The sequence below is a fragment of the Cupressus sempervirens genome, chromosome 7 (assembly GCF_028749045.1).
Source record: "Cupressus sempervirens isolate cs-2001-9-10 chromosome 7, ASM2874904v1, whole genome shotgun sequence".
NCBI classification, from domain to species: domain Eukaryota; kingdom Viridiplantae; phylum Streptophyta; class Pinopsida; order Cupressales; family Cupressaceae; genus Cupressus; species Cupressus sempervirens.
Window position 1 is genome coordinate 870007800 of NC_143124.1, and position 18426 is coordinate 870026225.

Consider the following 18426-nt stretch of genomic DNA (forward strand, 5'->3'; position numbering starts at 1 on the left):
ACTTTTCACCATATACAAATTTTACAAAGTGGAGAGTAAACTAATGTTACGTTCTATCAAGTTGGGTCACTAGGTCTTTCTTCTTTAGGTGCTGAGTTTCTCCATCGAGTTTTTATCTTTTCCCTTCTCCCGTATCATCTTTTAGCCTGGGTGGGTATTTCTTGGTTATCATGAGTCTTAGGGATATTTTAGAGCCATCCTTGATGGAGATTCTTGATTTGTTCTACATATTTTGATTTCCATATAGCTCATTTGATCTAGAGTTAAAGAAAATTGGATTGGCAAAAAATCAAGTTCCAGCTTCTCCTTGGTGGGTTTTCGCACCCCAAAGGCAAATTTTTGCAAAGACTAGCAAATGCTATTTATAAGCTTCCTTGAAGAAAAGTGAATCATGTTAAGAAAAGATCGTTTGAGTGATATTATAATCTCACAATGAGAACCTTTTTAAATCTTGGAAAATGATCGGGATAAGCATCAACGAAAAACTAGAAAAGAGCTTCTCCGTGACGGACTTCGAAGTTAGTAATCAATTTTTGAAAAGGTCTATGTAAAGGAGTGAGAAAGCCAATGGGCCCCACCCCTCACTTTCGAAGTCAGTTTTGTGTTTTTCGGAGGCTTAAAATAAAGAAAATAAGGCGGAGGAAGTGAAACAATGAGTATTGGTAGAAAAATAGGTTTCTTCTTCTCTATTGCGGGTTTTTGCACCTAGAAGGTAAAACTTCGCAGAGACCCATAGCTGCTATTGGTAGGCTGAAACAAGGGTACATAAGTTGCATAATAGTTAGATCATTCAAATATCATCGAGTTTGCATAGTGGAAAATGCTCAGAGCTCATTAAGATGAGTGAGATAAGCATTGGCAAAAAATTTAGAAGTGGCTTCTCCTTTAGCAAATTTTGAAGCAAGAGTTAAAATTTCGACAACGGCTCAAATGGAAAAATAGAGTTACTAAGTGGACCCCATTTTTTTCCCATGAAGCCTCTTTTATATTTCACAAAAGTTTTATTAAAATGCTTTGGGTTGAAAGATGAAAGCTAAAGTTAAAGGGGAAAATCATAAATCTGCTTCTCCACTGCAGGTATTCTACCCTCGAGGACCATTTTCCACATTTGAGGAAAAATCATTCCTAAAAGCATGGTAAGCATGTGAATTGATTGTAGATTGTTTTGGGCAAAGAAATAGAAGCATATTAGTGAATTGATGGGGTGTTTGTAAGAAAAATTCAGATAAGTGGATTTTGCCCTAGGAAGTACTCCATTCTTGTTTTTTCAAAAGATAGGTGAAACGGAAAGTAAACCAGTAATTAATGAAAGTTACCGTTGAAGCCAAAAAAAATAGTGAAAAGACAAAGATAAATCTGTTATAACCTTTATATTCACCAATCCAATAGATTTAACCTTAATTGCACTCGTGTGGCACAATTTATGAAATTCAATGGGCAAATCTGGGTTATTCTATAAAGAGTGAAGTAACAGACTTTCAAACTACTGTCTTACTATTATACTATTGCATTGGATAGTGTTTTCAAGTATTTTTCAAATACAGAATTTGCATCTTGTGTTAGCTATAACTATTTGAGTTTTTTCTATAATACATCAAATAAAATGGCAACAAGATTTGCAGGTTTTGATGGATTGGGTGGAATTAGGTCGGAGTGGTCAACTTTCACAGATACTTCACTTCGTTTCTATGATATGCATGATTTTCAAAGGAGATTAAGAGTAGAGCCAATCCACCCCATAATAGAGAAACTTTGGGGAAGTAGATCAGTAGAAGCAGTTGGGTTCCCTATAGCAGTACAAGTTCCAAAGTTGATTTTGGAATGCATCAATCATTACAACCCAGATATAAGGCAAATTCTATTGCCTGATCAGATAGTGTTGATTTCAATCGATCGATAATCAGTGGTGAATTGTTTGTAGATTCTAGAATGGGAGGAGTTCTCTGATTTGACAATGAGTGGAGCCATGTCTGAGTACTTGTTGAAAAAGATGGTTTGGATGAAAGAGATCATGCAGTCTTGGTTTCAGAAGCCAAGGGGAGCTAAGAGTAAAGTCCCTAAAACTCTCTTCAGCATGGACCTCAAACAAGAAATTGTTGATATTTTGGTTTTGTTGAATCGACTCAAAGGTAAGGTAGAATATTTCAATTTTTTAGAGTAGTACTTCTTTTTGGTGCATGTTATTTGGTCAAACATACAGTATATTGACTGGGCGCATGAGGTCAGTGAACAACTTTCTAGGGCTCTCAGTGCAGCTAAATTTTATAATTCTTTTTATATGTCCTCATTCTTGATATACATGTTGGCTTCTCTTCAATTGTGGCTGGGACTCCCTAGAATTGAGGATTTCCTTGATAATGTAAAAAGTTATGAGTTTTATCCATGCTTGCAATTACAGAATAGTTATGCAGAATACATCTGGGTAAATGATGCATTCACCATGAGGATTTGTAGGGAAATACAAGGGCACCTAGAGTAGAGATTTAGTCTAGAACCGATGGTGATCATTACCCAATTTGGTAGTTACTTCATCCAGTTCTCATCCTTTTCTTATTTACATCTTGCAGTGTTCAAAAAATTCCCACTGAAGCTGCCCAGGTATCTAGATGATATGATCATGCTCGTGGAGATTGTGAGGAAAGCAATATAAGTGAACGTGTTGAGTGCCAGCTTGAGGAAGAAAGGGTATGAATTCCCTATAAAAGTTGGAGCATACAGTTGCCCCTGTTTGATCCTAATGGATATGCCAGGGATGTGCTCTAGATTGGAAGCATGATCAAACATGTAACAACCATGGAGGATTATTGGGAAGATTGTAAGGATGAGCTGGAGAGTTGAGATCATTCCTTTGCCAGATTTACAGCTAATCAGATAAAGACTTATGGAATAAATTTAGATGTGGAAGGGCCAGAGGATGACGGTCAAAATATGTACAGTAATACATATTTGACAAAATTGAAGAATACTCCTATTAGCTTTGAACCATATGTTGACATAGAAGAAAATTTTGATGTCATGATGGAAAGAATTATCAAAAGAACTGGGAAGTGGATTGAATGGATAGCTAAGAAAGGTCAAAGGAAGAGCAAAGCTACTTAGGCTTCTCCAATTGCAACTACTCCTACTTCATCTCAAAGTGCCACTCCCAGTGCTACTACCATAGCAGCTCAAAGACCAACCCAATCTATGGGAGGAGCTTACTAGCCCCCAGAGAAGCATGTTCCAATAGCCCCAACCTAAGAAGGTGGATCACTACCAGTTATTGGAGCTCAAGTTGGAGTTGAGAAGGGAATGAAAGAGCAGAAAGATGGATCCCCTGCTCCAGTCTCACCTCCACAGGCCACTTTACCCCCATCTCCTCAAGCTTCTCCAACTCCATCTCCTCATGTTGCCCCTGGCTTATCCCCTCATCATAGCCCTACACCATCTGTAAGTCCTCCTCTTCTAAAGCCCACTGGTTCTCCTATTCAAATAGTAGAGATCAGAGATGATAAAAGTAGTAGTAGTGAATCCATTGATTCTAATGAAGTTGCAAAGAAAGCCCAAAAAGAAGAGAAGGCTCCAGTTTCATCTTGGCTTCTTGCTCAAAATCCAAAATCTCCCTTTTATGCAACTACAACAATAATGACTCCAGTGAAGAAGAAGATCTTTAGCATTGAATCACTTGGAACAGCCTCCAAAGCGATTAGTACAGAATCTTGGCTCGAGGATACTTTGGAAAAGAAGAGAAAAAGGAAAGATGAAGGTGTTCCTTTGAAATATTTTGTATCCCAAGTGGTTCACTCAGGATCTACCATGGTGAAGGCTAAAAAGCAGAAGACCTTGTCAATTTTGGGATAAGATCTAGAAACAGGACACTTAACTCTGGAGGTAGTGAAGCCAAACAAGGCAAGGCAAATTGAAGATATGACACCAGAAGACTTCACTCTGCATTCAATTGATTTCAGGGAAGCTAGGCATGATACAAAAGTGGGCCTATGGAGATCAAGTAACAAGGTGATAGAGGAACAATTAGAGGACCTCAAACTGTCAAAAATTAGAATGAAAGCAGAGATTGAGGAATTGAAAAGATTCATCAAGCAACTAGTTGTTCCATTGGCAACCATTAATGGTGTGCCTATTATTGATAACTCTACTACAAAAGAAGTGTAAGCCTTCATATCACAACTCCAAAAGGATAGACATTTTGGCCAGATCAAAAAAGAATGGATTGAGAAGCTTAGTATAGATGGAGTTGTTCTGAGTGATCAAATTGGAAATGTTATCCTTTGGTTAGAAATTGAGAAGGATAATATTACTTCTAATCACAACATTTTGGCTACAGAAAAGGCAAGGTGTGATGAATGTGTTTCCCTTCTAAATATGGTCATTCAAATGAAGGAAAAAGAGGCAATTGAAGTGAACATTTTGAAGAAGGGGACTAAGCCTCTATTCGAATGGCTTTAGAACATGCAATTCAAGAAGGAAATGATTCAAGATGCAAAGGAAGGACTCAAAGAAACAAAGGAAAAGGTGAAGAAGATCCAAGATAAAGCATTTGAGCTCATGCAAGGGTTACACATAGATCCAAAAAATAGTGGGCAAGGAAAGGCTCTCATTGGGATAGAGGTAATGAAGAATAGCTTCTCCACATACTTGAATAATCTATCTGGGATAACTTCAAGCAGTCAAAAAAGTGTGGTAGAGTTGCAAACACTTGGTGGATGTGTACATGTGGTAGCTAGAGAGTTGACAAGTTAGTTGGGTGCAGTAAAGGAAATTGGCTTGAGAGCATTCAAAGTGGCTCTTAAGATTCACCAATGTACATATGCCTAGTCACGAGGAGATGATCCAAATTATAGTGGCTGCCAAAACATATAGGGAAAAAATTGAAAAGGAAAAGAAGTCTAAATGACTTATTTAATATTCCTTTTCTATTATCTGATGTAAATGTTTCAAATTTTTGTAAATTCTAAAATCTGACAAACTGGCATCTATCCATTTGTCATTTTCAGAAGATGAACCGATTGAAATTCCCATTGTAATGGTCATCTCTCAAAACCTATATGTATGAAATGTAATGATTAATCAAAGGTCAAAAAATTTTGGTGTGAAGTACTATCTATTGTAGAGACAATTGAATGGCACTTCGTTTCAATCAATTTTTGTTCCAGGAGGTACTGTAATTTGTTAGTATTTCCTTTCTGCATTACAGAGAACTAAGAAAGAATAGAGTTTCATTTCCCCTATTTTCTGCAATTCAAATGGATGTAATAAGTATTGTTATGTTTCATTTGATGAAAGGATTCTGTTAGTTTCCTAATTCATTAGTTGTATTTTAGATTTAGATTTCAACTTATTTTACTCTTGCATAGATGGATTTATGAATTCATAAAAAGTGTGGATACATAAATTTGTTTTGGTATTGAGAAATTTTCTTGCCTAAATTAAGTTCTAGTTAGGCTTAATTTAATTTGCGTCTCCTGCTCTCGGGTTAAGAGCATACCCTAATTTAGATAAGTAGAAACAAACATAATTCATTGAAGATTATTCATATAGGGAGCTGTACCTACCAATTTAGAGAAAAGCCGATAACCATAAAATGGCTTTTCAACTATTGTGAATAGATATTGTTCATAATCTAGGCATTAAGAGTCATAACTTTAGGAAAGGTAAAAAAACAAATCTGTTTACCAACAGGTTTCTATTTTTCATGTGAATCATAGGGGAAAACAAGATTTCATGATGGGAGGGGAACCTAGAAAGAAAGAATTGAGAAATTATAGGGAATGGAAGGAAAATGGTTCTATGTGGGAGGATCTGTAGAAGGGTACAAACCTCACATTACAAAGATTCTCAAAATTTGGTTTGAAGAAAGGGTCACTTTTTATGGGGTCATAGTGAACTTGACTGAAGAATTCATTTTTGAGCTTATGGGGCTTCCCATGGACGGGAAAAAATTTAATAGGGAGACTAGTATCTTGAACATGACTTTTAAAAAATTCCCAAAGATGGAAGTTGAAGAGAAAAATTTGGAGAAAAATGGTGACTTCTATACCTAAAACAAATAAAGATCATCTGGAGAGACATGTTGTCATGTATCCATGAGTATTTTATTGTTGATGGTAGGGAAAAGAGAGTCCATAAATTTAACTTGGTTTTCCTAAATCATTTTAGGCATAAAGATAAGATCTCCTTTCTATTTTAACTAAAGTATTGTTTGCATCAAAGCCTTGATGCTCATAGGAAGAAATATTTATGTTGTGTGCTTCATGAAGGTTTATTATTACTTATTGATTTTTTTTGTAAAATCAAGGCCATTAAGCCCTCTCCAGTTTTGGGAAAGAGAAAAGTCTCTGGAAATGATCCTTATTCTAAGAGAATTAAGGTTAAAAGTGAGAAGGGCACTAGTGATAGAAAGAGTATAAAAACATTTTCAAATGGGAAAGGAATAAGAAAAATGTGGGGAAAATCACTAAATTTGAGAATTATGACAATAATGACAAGACAAAAATGGGGGAACTTAGTTCCAACCTAGATGCATATTCTAGGAGAAAAGGGGCGTCGATTGGTAAATATAACATGGAGGGTTTCAAGGACAGAATTACTAACTCAAATGTTGGGTTTGAATCCTTGGGGATGAAAAAGAGAAATGGAGTGTTCCCCCTTCCCATCTAAAAAGGAATATTAGCAATGAGAAAATGCAAGATACTAGTAACGAAATTGAGGGTAAAGACCTTGTTGCTAATGAAAACAACATGAGTAAAGAGGTAAAAGAGGAGAGGATAGAGAAGTAAGATATCAATTCTGATATCTAGATCAATAGAGTTACTATTGCTATTGATTTTGAGATTAGGGCTATTGTAGATGGTAGGGAAGAATGCCACAAAGAAAAATTATCATTTCTTCACACTGCTAAGCTTAAAGTAGAGGCTTCCCTTCAAGGAAATTATTGGCTTTACAATGAAATCATGGTACTTAAGAAGACGGGTTATGCAAAAAGAGATGGACTATGAACGTACCATGAGAGCATATGGAAATAAAAATTAGTAACATCCTTGAAAAGCTTAAGGAATATATGTAGGAGCTCCATTACTTAATTAAGGAAAGTGGTCAAATAATGGAACAGGTCACTTCTAGTCTATGTGCAGTGGCGGTGAGTCTGAGAAGGAAAAGAAATGAGGAGATAATGTCTCCAAGTAATGTTGGCATGGGGAGTCTAGGAGGACCTAGTAAGAGAAATAGGTAGAACATGATGAAAATGGTCATAGAGGCTCTTGAGGCTCATATTTTAGCTTTAGCTAAAATTATCTAGAGTACTACAAAAGTAGGTAAAGAGGTGGTGAACATCATCAAAGATATTCTATAAGTGTTGGTGTACTGGTTGCCGATCTGCGTGGTTTTACTAGTTTCTCTTTTTTGTTTTCCATCTTGTTTAAAACTCTAGATTTTAGGTCCTTATAAAACTTGGTTACTTTTTTATGGTTTAAAATTTTGGTTTTAGGTCCTTGTAAAACCTAGTTTCTTTATTTAAACCTTCAGGTTTTAGGTCCTTGTAAAACCTGGTGGTGCTTAATGTTTATCTATAGTTTTCTTTAAAGGGTTTTAGGTCCCTTTAAAACTTTTGTTTACCTTAATCTAAATCTTTTGTAGCCTCCATGAATTCAAAGACACCCCCCTGGCACCCGAGACAATATAATGAATGAAATAGAAAGAGGAAAAAATGAATTAGAAGCAATCATTGGTAGGTTGAAATCTTGTAGGAATACTAATCCTATTAGAGCACAATTGACATCCTCTTGTGAATCCATTATGATCCATGTAGCTTCTATGAGTGGTCAATTTGATATTTGGCATGTTAAGAGAGAAGAACAAAGAAGATATTATGCAAAAAAATTATCCTATAATGATGTAAGACAAAAGGAAATAGAAAAAGGTAGCATATGTGCATTTTTAAAAAAACCTAGAGAACAAGACACCATTAAATATACAACTAAAAGGCTCATCATCCATTGGTGCAGACATGATGTTATTAAAAATAACTTTATAGATATATGGTTGATGGTCCTTGATGCCCCTCCCTACAATAATCACGAGGTTTCAATGTATTTCATAAAGAAATTGGATTGTGAATTTTTCCTTGGGGAGATCTCCAATTATTTTATATGTTAGATTCTCAGGGTAGAGGTGGGGCATCATCATTTGAGAGGCTAGGAGCATGTCATGACCCTATCACAAATAGGGTGCCTATTGTTAAGCCATAGGGGGAGCATGTGATTATTCCTTCAGTAGTGAAGGAACATGTAGAGAATAGAACTTTATGGACTATCAATTCTTTGACACTGACCCTCATTCATTGTGCTAGTCCATTAGTTGATGAGGAGCCTTCTTTTATCATGGTCACATGTGCACATCATGTGGATCCTTATGTATATTTGGAAGTCATGTTGGAGACGCTATGGATGATGGGCTAGTCACTAATGAGTTCCTAAGTGACACATTTGGAATTGATAAACAAGTAAATTACAATTATAATAAACTAATTTGATCACATTTCATATTTATAGTGAATGACTAATTAGTTAGCATGTCTTGACATTGTTCAAAATTTAGGGTAAGAGTGTTGATGACCCTAGTACAGATTCTCTGACCCCACTTTATGTCTCATCAACGAGTTGAGAGGTATGTATCAATTTACTCATTTAAATTAATAAATATATTTATTAAGTAATCATATGAAGGATTGACATTTTTTTTAATCCATGTTCATAAGTTCTCTACTAGACCATTGACATTCACAAAGAACTTTGAGCCTAGTCATGACATGAGATTCATAGAGGTACATTTGTTTCATGTTAATTTAATTAATTTTATTATATTTGTCTCATGTTTCATGTTACATGTAAATTATATTATATGATTTTTAGTTGTTGATGTCTAATACTCCTTCTCATCTTGGCTAGTCCATTGATTGTGGAGTTGTTCTTGTGATGGCTAGTTCAAAGCTATTGACTTAGGTATGAAAGAGTTTTAATAGTTTTAGTTATTATTTATAATAGTTACTATTGAAATTTCAATGGTATTTATAAGTATGGTAGGATGATTATATTGATTGAATTGTTTTAGGGCCTTGTTACTCCTGATCATCCACAAGCCTTTGAGGTGGATGTATAGAGTGACCAGATGATGGTGGTAAGAAAAAAAATAATTGTGTGTACATATATTTGATTTCAATGTATAATAATTATTGATTCATATCTACTTTGTTTGTATCAGCTCCAGTTAGAGAGGAACCTCAACAAGAGGACGAGTGAGCATGTGAGGAAGACCCCATCATCCTCATCATCTCCCTCTACAAAATGATTGAAGACCTTAAGGGATTTTTTCTCTCCCCTTGTAGTAAGGATAAGATATAGGGATAGACACACATGCATAGGAATAAGTGGACATATATCTTGGAATTTATGTTAGTGAACATATTCAACATACATTTGATGTATATATGACATTTTATATTTGATGTATGACATATTTGATGCATGACATTATTAGACTTATGTAATTATTGGTTATCATAATATATATCTTGTTTTTCTTGTTTACATTTTAAGTACATTTTATGAATTTCATTTTAATGTAATTTGCATCAAAAATGATATAGAGTGCTCACACCAAAAGCTAGTGGATTCCCACCAAGAACACTTTTAATGAAAACTACCTTTCCCACCTTCCTAAGTGTCTTCAAAGAATCTTTCCAACTTGGCTATAGAACTAAACAAATACCAAACTTCAAAAAACTACTTGATCACATTCCTATTCAAGACTTGGGAAGCAATAAGGGAAAAATGAGAAAATTTGAGAAATGGATCATAATCAATGTCTTGCTTCAAATGAAAACCTTATACACTTACAGGAACACCTGATAACTATCTCACAAAATTTAGTCTTTCATCTATTCCATCTTTCCAAGAGATTCTTAAACATCCTATGAGTGAAAAAAATCTTCCAACATCCTATGACTGTATTGTCTTTGTAACAACATGTAATTTTTTTAATTTTTGACCAACTCTTCACAAAGGGAAGTGATTATGTTTCAAACCAATGAAATGGCTATTAAGAGAACCAAGAAGATCCTTACCATATTCCACTAACTCCATTCAGTGATAACATGCATCTAAAGTGGTTTTTCATTCCAAAAGAGTATGGGTTTTCTATTCTAAAATAGGGAGTAATGATAGTTGACAATAACTCAATGATCTTATATACAAGTTTAATATTAGCAGTGATTCCTTGCCATATAAATAGAACTTAATAATCACCAACACCTTATGCATAATCTAACTTCATCGAGGGTATTTTCATAATTTTACATCCATTCCAAACAATTACTAGTTGTTTTGATTGGTTACAAGGTTAATTTCAATGTTTTCCAAAAAATTGCTAAAATTGCCAAAAAGTTGTTAGCAACTTTTATTGCAAAATGTAATTTTTGCACTATCTCTTCCTAGAACTTAATTGAGTGGTTTTTGGTAGCACATGGGATCTATATAATATGTAATGACTCTCAAAAAACTTCTTTAGTCAACTTATTAACAAAAACAACAAAAAGAAAAATTCCTTAGGACTAAAGCAACTTCACTTTATAGGTGACCTCAAGTTCCTAGACCTTACAAACAAGGATTGCCTTATTATCATAAAAAATAACATGATAAAAATGAGGTGTATGATCACCCCTTTACCTCCTATCATGAGTCTCCATCATTAGATGAGATGACATATCCAATTGCCACCTAGGTGCCCTGCACCACAAGTTTAAGCATCAGTTGAGATGGGGTCACAAAATCAAAATAGAATCCAATCTCCAAAATGAGAGAGAGGTTATTGTAGGTGTTGGAAACATGATATTCTAGCACTTATAATTTCATCTATACCTTGTATGAGTTTTGAGATATTCCCTATCAAAGATCATTTCCTTATGGCATTTAATGGCTCTTAGGGTCAATTTGGTTTGGCGTGTTTGAGAACATTCAAGTGGTTAACAGGATAGGAAAATCTTGGAATTAGGGTTTAATTGGCCAATTAGAGCTAAAAAAATAGACAATCTAATCCCATGATAAATAGCTAGAGAGATTCAATAGTTGGTCACTTTGTACTGGCCAAAACTACAAGTTTCAGCATCACCCAAGATGGGGCTACAAAATCAAAATGAAATCTGATCTCCAAAAAAAAGAGAGATTATTGTAGGTGTTGACAAAATGGTCCTATAGCACCCACAATTTCATCCATACCTTACACAAGATCTAAGATATGCCCCATCAAAGATTGCTTTCCTATGGCATTTAATGACTCTTAGGGTTAATTTGGTTTGGCATGCTCGAGAATATTTGAGTGCTCAATAGGACAAGATGAGCTTGGGACTAGGGTTTAGCTAGCCATTTGAAGCTAATGGAACATATAGTTTGATCCCATGATGAATGGTTAGAGAGATTCAACAATTGGTGACTTTGTATTGGAAAACACTACAAGTTTTAGCATCACCCAAGATGGGGCCAAAAAATCAAAATAAAATCTGATCTCTAAAAAAAAAGAGGTTATTATAGGTGTTAGCAACATAGTCCTATAGCACCTAGAATTTCATTCATTCCTCACACGAGCTCTAAGATATGCCTTATAAAATATTGTTTCCCTATGAAATTTATTGAATTTTAGGGTCAATTTTGTTTGGCATGCTCAAGAACATTTGAGTTCTCAAAGGGGATGGGATGAGCTTGGGAATAAGGTCTACCTAGCCACTTGGAGTTAACATAATAGATAGTTTGATTGCATGACAAATAGTTAGATAGATTCAATAGTTGGCAACTTTGTACTAGCCAACACTACAAGTTTAAGCATCACCCAAGATGGGGCCACATAATCAAAATTAAATCTAATCTCTAGAAAGAGAGAGAGTGACTATAGGTGTTGGAAACATAGTCCTGTAGTACCTAGAATTGCATCCATACCTTGCATGAGCTCTGAGATATGCCCTATCAATGATTGCTACCCTATGGCATTTAGTGACTCTTAGGGTCAATTTGGTTTGGCATGTGCAAGAATATTTGATCACTTAATAAGACAAGAAAAGCTTGGGACTAGGGTTTACCTAGCCACTTAGAGCTAACATAATAGACAGTTTAATCCCATGATGAATAATTAGAGAGATTTAGCAATTGGCAACATTATACTAGCCAACACTACAAGTTTTAGCATCACTCGAGATGGGGCTACTAAATCAAAATGGAATCTAATTTCCAAGAAGAGAGAGAGACTATTGTAGGTGTCAGTAACATAGTTCTATAGCACTTATAATTGAATCCATACCTCGCACGAGCTTTGAGATATGCCCCATCAAAGATTGTTGTCCTATGATATTTAGTCACTCTTAGGGTCAATTTGCTTTGGCATGCCTGAGAATGTTCAAGGGCTCAACAAGATGGGATGAGATTGGGAATAGGCTTTACCTAACCACTCAAAGTTAACAAAATAGATAGTTTGATCCCATGATGAATGATTATACAAATTTAATAGTTGGTGACTTTGTACTAGCCAACACTACAAGTTTCAAGATCACCCTAGCTGCGACCACAAAATTAGAATGAAATATAATCTCCAAAAAGAGAGAGAGGCTATTATAGATGTCAAAAACATGGTCTTGTAGCACCTAGAATTGAATCCATACATTGTACAAGCTTTGAGATATGCCCCATCAAAGATCACTGCACTATGGCATTTAGTGACTCTTAGGGTTAATTTAGTTTGGCATGCCCAAGAATATTTGATTGCTTAATGAGATGGGATGATCTTGGTACTAGGGTTCACCTAACCACTTAGAGATATCTAAATAGATAGCTCAACTATACAACAAATGGTTAGAGAGATTTAGTAGTTGTTGACTTTGTACTGGATAACACTACAAGTTTTAACATCACCTGAGATGGGGCTACAAAATCAAAATGGAATTTGATCTCTAAAAGTGTGAGAGGTTATTGTAGGTGTCAATAAAATAGTCTTGTAGCACTTTGAATTGCATCCATACCTCACATGAGCTCTAAGATATGCCCCATAAAAGATCACTTCCCTATGCCATTTAATGAGTCTTAGGGTTAATTCAGTTTGGCATGCCCAAGAATATGTGAGTGCTCAATGGGATGGGACATTATTGGGACTAGGGTTTATCTAACCATGTAGAGCTAGAAGAATAGAAATTTGGATCCCATGATAGATGGTTAGAGAGATTCAATAGTTGGTGACTTTGTACTGGCCAACACTATAAGTTTCAGCATCACCCGAGATGGGGCCGCAAAATCAAAACAAAATCTGATCTACAAAAGGAGAGAGAGGTTATTGTAGGTATTGGCAACATGGTCTAGTAGCTATTAGAATTACATCCATACCTTGCATGAGCTTTGAAATATGCCCCACCAATGATCGTTGCCCTATGGCATTTAGTGACTCTTAGGATCAATTCAGTTTGTCATGTCCAAAAATGTGCAAGTGCTCAATTGGATAGGATGAGCTTGGGACTAGGGTTTACCTAAAAATGTGAAGCTAGAAGAATAGATAGTTTGATCCCATGATGAATGGTTAGAGAGATTCACTAGTTGGTGACTTTGTACTGGCCAACACTACAAGTTTTAGCATCATTCAAGATAGGGCCATAAAATCAAAATGAAATCCAATCTCCAAATAGAGAGGGAGGTTATTGTAGGTTTCAACAACATGGTCCTATAGCACCTAGAATTGCATCCATACCTTATACAAGATTTGAGATATACCCTATCAAAGATTGTTTCCCTATGGCATTTAGTGACTCTTAGGGTCAATTCAGTTTGGCATGCCCAAGAATGTTTGAGCGCTCATTGGGATGGGATGAGATTGGGGCTAGGGTGTGCCTTATAGAAGTATGTTTTATGGTTATTATAGCATCGTGTATCTTGGATATTATTGTAGGATGGTATCTTGGATGAGATCTTTACTTTGAGGCCATAACCTAGGCCATGGTAGAAGCCATGGACGAGGTAGAGACATTAGTGTACATGAGTCTATCTATGAAGGCCTTAATTAGGAAGAGGGTAAGGACGAGCATGTCAGTGAGCATCAGGAAGAGAACCATAGAGAGCAATAGGCCGACTCTAAGGAGGCTGACATAAGGCAAATGAAGAAGACCATCATGGATCGCCCACTTCCTCTTTAGGGTGTTGGTCAGGATGGACCACAATAGACAAGGAATGAGAATAGACCTAGGTCTAGGAGCCCTTAGAGGGATTCCTAGAGATTAGTTGTAGCTACTTAGATGAAGGACCTTCAGAGGTCCAAGGTCAAAGCCTTTAATGGGATGGGTTTAGGTTATGTAGCCGAGCAATGTCTTATTGCTCTTGATAGGGTTTTTTCTATACATGAATTTGACACTAAAGTCAAAGTAAGGTTTTTTATTACCAACTTGGAACTCTTTGGAGCCACATGGTGGACTAGCAATCAGAAGAAACTGGGTATAAACATGAACAATGTCATATGGGAGTTATTCCTAGAAAACTTCCATGAGCAATTCCTACTAGAGAAATGGAACTAGTAGAGAGTAGATGAATTCCACAACCTTAGATAGTTCACAATGACTATAGGAAAGTATGAGTGCAAATTCTATGAGCTCATGCCCTATGTGGAAATTAGTGATAACCTAGCATAGTTGGAACAACATTTTATTAGGGGCTTAAACAACCATGTATTTGGGGATATTAAGGTATTTGAACCTAAAATGCTCAAAGATGTGGTACATCAAGCCATACTTGTAGAGCTGAGTGTTAACCTAGGACATGGGGTTTTTTTGGGAGCACCTATAGTATTAGGATCTAATGACAACCACAACTCAAGTGGGAATAGGAAACCTCCTTTCCTAAGGGGAATCAAAACCAATAGAAAACTTAGAAACAATAACATCAACAAAAGGAATCATAAGCCCAACCACAGAGTGGTGGTAGTGGTTCTAACTCTAAGAACTATCACAATGCACAACGTAATAGGCAAAATGAAAACACTCAACCTACACAGAGAAACCAATATTTTTCTAGTAGGGATAGCCACCAACAGTCGAGAACACCTCCAATAGGGAGGGGATCTAGCAGAGGCATAGGATGTTATTCTCATGGACAATTTGGCCACATTATAGCAGACTACCCACAATGTACATCTTACTTTTTAGCTTTTAGGCTAGCAGCATCTGAGCCTATAGTTGGGGATGCAAGTAGAGCTCACAAGGTATTTGTGGTGTTGGATCACCACCAAGAAAACCATCGAGGGATTATGGTTGAGACTATAGGAGCTATCTAAGGTACACCTGTAGATACTTAAATTTGTCCAAATCACATGTCTTGACCAATTAAATAAATATTTATTATTTATTTAATTCCCTTGCCTTTAATTAAATAAATTTACATTTATTTAATTATGTTCACCTTTTCTTGATTTAAACAAACTAAAGTTTATTTAAATCCTAACCTATTCCCACTTGCATCTAACCCCTTTCACTTTAATTAAGTATGTCATTTACTTAATTAATTCCCTCCTAATTCCACTAGGAATTAAATATTGTTTTTAATCCTATTTGAGCACATGGCTCCTACATTTAACCCTCACCTAACCTCACTAGCCTACCTAACCCATCATGCTAAACCTACCCACTTCCTAATCATGCTTTCTTTTCCTAATCATCCTAGCTAATCACCTCTTAATCCTAAGTGTGTTCTCACACATGTGTGAAGAATCCTCACACATGTGTGAGAGATGTTCACACTCCCTCATCCCTCATGTCTTGCATGTCTCTTGCACACTTGTCCTCTTGCATGAGAGTCAAGGTGTCTCACACATGTGTGAGAAGCCATGCCTTCTCACACCTCTTGCACACTTGTCCTCTTGCATGAGAATCAAGTTGTCTCACACACATGTGAGAAGCCATGCTTTTCACACCTCATTGATCATGTCACCATCAAAGGTTGCTCACACATGTGTGAGCATATTTCCCCCTTTGAATGGTCAAAACCCTAATCCACATGGAGTCTACTTGGCCTCCACCTCATGGACACCTCATTTATCCTGAGAGATCCTAGCCCTCCATCTTGCATTCAATCTTAGCCCTCCATTGCATCCATTTTCCTATAAAAGGAGAACCCTCTCCTCATTTTTAATAAATCTACTATCTACCTTATTGTTATGCTGCTAGACTTGTGAGCAACCACATTCCACAACAATGTGAAATCATCTACATTTGATGGTTTCACGAGGTTTGCATAGTGGTATTTTGATAGTTTATACTCTTTTGTATTTCATGTTGTTCATTTACATGTCTTCTTTCATATTTTGAGGTTTTGCATGATAATGTAGGAATGTGCATTAGTTTCTTAGTGTTATTTCCTTAGTTACATTTTTATGCAACACATTTTGGCACACCCGATGGGACCCACTTCACGGGTTCAAACTAACCATCTAATGTGTTTTTGAGTGTTTTGTGAGTTTTCAAGTTTGTAGGTTGAAAGCTTGCATTTGGAAATCAAATTTCATGGGGAGCCTCTAATCAAGTCAACGAGCCCATCATTGCATTTGGAGGACCTAAGGGAAGTTTTTTGACATACAACACTCTATGTTTCATTTCTTATGGCTTTATTTCCAAGTTCTAGGGCACATAGGCATTAAATATTCATTACTAGGAAAATTTTAAAAAGAAAAAAAAATGGAGGGTTCATTTTCTCTTATTTTATCTTCTTTATTCCTTTTTGTTTTAAAAAAATCATTTATATATATAGGTTAACAATATAAACATATATATTATCATATATGTTTATATAACATATATATATATAAATCATTTGAAAAAAAAAAGGGTGGAGGAGGGGCATACTAGTCTAAGTGGGAAAAGAATTCAAAACATAAAAATTAAAAAAATTAAAAAAACAAATTTTGGTTTCTTTTATTATTATTTTTATAAAAAAAAAATTTAAACCCATTTTTTTTGTTTTGCAGGTTTGGCACCCGCAGGCGCCTCCACCGGTGGCGCCCGCGAGCACCACCCCCATGCCACCACTCTTTCCCGGCGGCTCCCCTTTGCCTTCTCTCGTCCACCCACCAACTCCCACGGCCACCGCTGCCCGCGGCGCTGCTGCCTACGGCCGCTCCCCCACTGCATCCGCAATCATAACCTATAAACTGCAACTGCCGCCATGGCCTACCCCTAGCTGAACCGCGGCCTATCTCCTCGCTCAGCTCCCCGTGACTGCTGCCTCCCTGCAACTCTCATCCTCCAATGGCCCTCTCCTCTTTTGCCTTCCCCTACCCTTGCCACCTCTGCCCTTGTCACCGCGTGGATCGCAACCACTGCTGTGGCCCCCGCTCCCCCAGTGCCGCCCATCCCGTGGCTTCTCTGCCCCCGCACCGCCGCTCATCGCCCCCGCCGGCCGAGCAGCTCTTGCCAACGAAACTCGCGGCCTCCCCCACTGCACTTCTGCCGCCACTGACCCTCTGCTTCCTCCACCGCCGCTTCGCCCGCAGTGACTCTGCAACCAAACCCTCTCCCTCTGCTCATTTTTTTTTTGTTTTTAAATTTTTATTTTTTGTTATTTGTTATTTGTTTTTAAATTTTCATATTTCAATAAAATAGGATTTTATTTTTTAGGCAAAAATGTTCAAAAAACAAAAAAAAAATTGCTTGACTTTCTCTTAACCATCAAATTTTTGCTTGCAGGTCGCTGATGTCAGCACTACATCAGCAGTCTACATGCCTTTCTAAGTCATAAGGAGCAGCCTTCACATTTTTACTCATAACTTGAGCATACGAGCTCCATTTTTGAAAATTGAAATATTACCGAAAAGCTGATTCTGAGCCCATCGTCATGGTGCTGGTTTTATGAAATTTTGATGCAGCTTAGATCTCTATTTTTTCTATCAAAGTCCAAACTTTTTGCTAGCCTTCTCATTGCAGGGTTGTTTCATGTTTGCTCTACATTTTTTATAAACTAACTTATGTTTTTGCAGAGATATCTTATTACTAATCATATTTCTTGCAAATTTTGCCTTAATTTTATTTTGGGAATGAACTTGTATGCCTAAAAACTCATCTTTGAATGCATGGTTAAATGATCAAACAATCAAATGCAATCTTGAATGCCTTAAGGGAATGGACATGTATGCTTAGGTTAGCAAACATTTTGAATTGGTGCTTAAAATGAACTCACACAATCTTGAATGCCTTAAGGGAAATCAATTTCATTTTCAACAATTTTGCTTATGCACACGCTTGCTTTACTTTCTTGTTGAAAAATCTGCACTTTTCATTCACGTTGGCGCTATTTTAAGATTGGAAAGAAACTTGCATTCTTTAAACACGTGTGTCTTCAAGTAGATTACATAACCTAAAGTTTCATT

General features: G+C 36.4%; 1 pseudogene; it reads right to left on the bottom strand.

Moving 5' to 3' along the window:
- LOC149550225 (glucan endo-1,3-beta-glucosidase 2-like) overlaps positions 1-17191 on the bottom strand; it is a 60635-nt pseudogene extending 43444 nt beyond the window's left edge.
- Positions 17192-18426: the final 1235 nt, after the last annotated feature.